Source organism: Mandrillus leucophaeus, unplaced genomic scaffold (genome assembly GCF_000951045.1).
Source record: "Mandrillus leucophaeus isolate KB7577 unplaced genomic scaffold, Mleu.le_1.0 Scaffold152, whole genome shotgun sequence".
NCBI lineage: Eukaryota > Metazoa > Chordata > Mammalia > Primates > Cercopithecidae > Mandrillus > Mandrillus leucophaeus.
The window spans coordinates 2,849,693-2,854,131 of NW_012101499.1; the positions used below are offsets into that span (position 1 = coordinate 2,849,693).

At 42.6% G+C, this 4,439-nt stretch overlaps 1 protein-coding gene across 1 annotated transcript in view; it reads right to left on the reverse strand.

Annotated features, from left to right (window-relative positions):
- Positions 1-432, reverse strand: part of DAPK1 (death-associated protein kinase 1) — a 229,796-nt gene extending 229,364 nt beyond the window's left edge. Inside the window, exon 1 of the mRNA XM_011975208.1 lies at positions 358-432. The gene's annotated coding sequence lies outside the window, so the exon portion shown is untranslated. The remainder of the gene's footprint in view (positions 1-357) is intronic.
- Positions 433-4,439: the final 4,007 nt, after the last annotated feature.

Sequence of the window (4,439 nt, forward strand, 5' to 3'; positions counted from 1 at the left end):
CGCACACCCCGCACACACCCACTCGCCCCACACCCACGCCGGCCTGGGAGCCAGTGCGGGCGCCCCACCTGTGACACACTGCTAAGCTGCCCTCTGCCTGAGTTCCAGGGAAACACGGTTCTTTCGCCCCGGGATGCGTACTGGGATCCCAGCTTGTGCCGGGCACGGTGCTCAGTATGGGAAAATCACAGAACAAAACAGGTTTTTAAAAATCCCTGCCCTCCGGAAACCTGCATTCTGGTGGGACAGATAAATAATAAATATGTAAGCTAATTAATAAGGTAATCTTGGAGGATCAGTCCTATGTTTACCACAAAACAGGTTAATGGAATAGAGAATGGCAGGAAGGGAGCGGACCTCATTAGACCGGGTTCCTCTGCCGGACTGGTGTTGGAGCCGAGGTTTGAAAGCAAAAAGGTTTGCAATCCGAAGAAAGGTCTCCCAGACCCAAAGAAGCAACAGAGACGAAGAATTTATTTGTGCTATCCAATATGCTCTTGGCTATTGTTGAGATGAAATGTAGCTAGTCCCAAATTAATTGTGCTGTAAGTGTAAAATACACGTTAGAGTCCAAGACAGTATGGATAGGAGAATGAAAAGTATCTCATGAATATTTTTATATTCATTACACGTTCCAATGATAGTATTTTGGATACATTGGGTTAAATAAAATATATTACTAAAATTAATTTCACCTGTTTACTTTCTTTTTTTGAGACGGAGTCTCACTCTATCACCAGGCTGGAGTGTAGTGGCGCGATCTCGGCTTACTGCAACCTCCACCTCCAGGGTTCAAGCTATTCTCCTGCCTTAGCCTCCCCAGTAGCTGGGACTGCAGTCACGCGTCACCATGCCCAGCTAATTTTTGTATTTTTAGTAGAGACGGGGTTTCACTGTGTTGGCCAGGATGGTCTCCATCTCTTGACCTTGTGATCCGGCCGTCTCAGCCTCCCAAAGTGCTGTGGTTACAGGCGTGAGCTACCGCGCCCGGCCTCACCTGTTTACTTTTTAAAAAGTGGCCACTAGAAAATATAACAGTACCTATGTGGCTTGCATGAGATTTCTGAAGACTGTTCTGGTCTACACAAAGATCCCATATCCACTGGAGACCTCTGTCCACTTTCTCTACTTCCCACCCCATGCTCCCACCTAATGTTTGGGTGGGGACGAAGAAGGGTTGATTCCCCACATCCCACTGCTGGTGAACCCCAAACGGAGAAAAACTCCTAAAGGGAAATCTATTTTACTGCCTAGAATGATGAAAACTGACAGATGAAGAGATTTCCCATCCACACCGTTGTTCAAATCCCCAGGCTTTCTAAACTGAGTTGGTTCAGATCTCTGTGGTTCAACAGAAATTTTCAAGTGTGAAGATTTTGGCCTCTTGAAAACAAGGCAAAACAAAACAAGACTGCCCCTCAAGCCTTACGGCAAATCCAAATCCTAGTCTTTTTTTTTTTTTTTTTTTGGATACAGAGTTTAGCTCTTGTGGCCTAGGCTGGAGTGCAGTTGTGAAATCTCAGCTCACTGCAAACTCCTCCTCCCAGGTTCAAGCGATTCTCCTGCCTCAAGCTACCCAGTAGCTGGGATTACAGGCATGTGACTACGCCCGGCTAATTTTGTATTTTTAGTAGAGACGTGGTTTCACTACCTTGGCCAGACTGGTCTCGAGCTCCTGACCTCAGGTGATCCTCCTCCCGGCTCGGCCCCCCAAAGTGCTGGGATTACAGGTGTGAACCACTGTGCCCAGCCAAATCCTAGTCTTAAATAACATTGCATTAATGACCCACAGGAAGGGCACACAGGAATCAAGAGGAAGTCCTCATATTGGGAGATTGTATTAGCTTAAGCGGTGGGCTTGGTAATTAATACAAAAGGATCTTGAGAGGTGAGAAATACAGTCAAAAATAACAACAAAAATAAGAATGATTTATCTGGGAAAATGCAAATGAATACATCTGTTGGGAGAAAAAAATTAAAACACAGATGTTTGGGATAAACTTGGAAGGTGTTTGTGGATGACCGCCATATGGGTAATATTTATTTTCTGCAAAACAAAAAGAAAAATACATTTTTCAAGGCAATTAAAAGGATTGAATCTATTTGGCAGCTAGAATGTCTTAATTACCATAATGGACAACGATGTTCACTGGAGATTATCTGGAGTAGTGAGAAAGGGCATGAAAATTGGAGTCACAAAATTAGATCTAGTATTGGTGGAACCATTTAACAGGTTAATAATCTTGGATGAGTCACTAACACCCGAGCTTCACGTGTGCACCAATTTAGACAAGCATTTTAGAAAGGGGAAATGTGAGGCGGGCGCAGTGGCTCACGCCTGTAATCCCAGCACTTTGGGAGGCCGAGGCAAGCAGATCACGAGGTCATGAGATCGAGACCATCCTAGCTAACACAGTGAAACCCCGTCTCTACTAAAAATACAAAAACTTAGCCAGGCGTGGTGGCGGGCACCTGTAGTCCCAGCTACTTGAGAGGCTGAGGCAGCAGAATGGCATGAACCTGGGAGGCAGAGCTTGCAGTGAGCTGGATTGGGCCACTGTACTCCAGCCTGGGCAATAGAGTGAGACTCCGTCTCAAAAAAAAAAAAAAAAAAAGAAAGGGGAAATGTAGTCATTTAAAAACATATTCACAAATTCTTTTACACTCTCCCAATCAAGAGGTGAAGTCTAATTCCCCTCTCAAATATGCACCAACCCTATCTGCTTGCTTCTAAGGAAAGGTAGTAGCAGTGGCGCAGTGTAATTTATTTCCAAGGTTAGGTCATAAGGCATTAGAGCTTCTGCCTGCTTGCTTCTCTCTCTCTCTCTCTCTCTCTCTTTTTCTCTCTCTCTCTCTCTCTCTCCCTCCCTCCCTCTCCCCCTCCACCCACTCTAAAGCCTTCAGCTGTCATGATTACCCTAGGGCTGCATGTAGAGACATGTGACAAGACCACAGAAAGAACGAGAGATGCCCAAAGAAGCCAGCTATCCAGCCCCACCCTCACTCGCAGCTGTTTTTATCTTCCAGTTCAAGTTCTGTGAGCAAAATCAATGACTTTTAATGTTTTAAGTCATTACTTCAGGGTGGTTTGTTATGTAGCCATAGACTATCTTCTTAAAAAGAAAAATTAAGAAAACTTAACTCTCAACACATACCTGGTTCCAGACAGACAAAGTTATTCTCTCAATTAATCTTTAAATAAATTAGTGAGTTTTTTATTTAATAAATAAATAAATTAGTGGTTTTTCCACTTTATATGTAAATGTCTGAGTTTCACCACTTGTGAAATGAGGATGATTATAGACTCTTAAATATTCCTCGGGCTTATTGGGGCAATCTAAAGAGATAATGCGTGAAACAGGACTTTGTACATTATAAAATACATCAGAATGTTGGATATTTTCTTTTCTATCATGTCCCAGCAAAAAAGACTCAGAGAGGCATCTCACACATAGAAGGCAACAGTGTAAGAAGCCACAAATTATGAGATGTCAGTTGAGAAGGACTTCTATAAAAATAATTGATTATGATATGGACTATGGATTATAATTATAATAATCATGGTGATAATATTTTAAACAAACCCAAGTGTAGATTTTAGAACATTATTTTACAGCTGTAGTAGGGTAAAATAACTGTTGCTATAAGACCCAACAGATCTCAGAGGTTTAACACATTAAAAATGTGTTACTTGCTCTCAGTACAAAAGTTTGCAGGGTGTAGGCAGAGATCAGTTCCACAGCAGTCATTCAGAAACCCAGGTTTCTGCCATCTAATGAATCCGTGCTCCTCCAGTATAAGTTCCTCAATTGATCCTTTCCATCTTTTGGCTGACGAGAGAAAAGACAATACAGGGAGGATTGCACTGAAGGTTTATGTAGGAGGTCAGACTCGAAGTCTGAGACAACCATTTTCTTGCAAGCTATTCTCAGCTCAAAGTGGACCATATTAATTCAGTTCAACCTTTTGGTTGGTTTTTTGTAACATGGCTTTGGTTTTATCAAGGGCTAATATTTTTAAGAATGCTTCTGCGTTGTGGTTTCACTGTTAAAGATTCTGTCCATTATGCAGTTGAGAGCCTCTGACAGAGGCAGCCACGTGACTGATCCCAGTTCCTCCCAGCATTGAGTGCTAAAACCATTCATTTCTTCTCACCAGATCATATTTTCTTTTATCAGACAAAAGTATAGAGCTCATTCTGTTTCTCATTTTGCCTTGTATTCTCCAGAAAGCATGTGGCAGGCTCAGAAAGCACAAACTTCCATCTAATGCCCAATTTACCATCTTCTCTGATCTCATCCATAAGCATTTCTTGAGTATCTAGTGTCCACCAGATGTTAGGGATGCAGATATAAGAGACACATTCTCTGTCCTCAGGTAACTCAGCCTGATGAGGGAGACGGATCAACAAATAGACCTGCGATTGTGCTAAATATAAT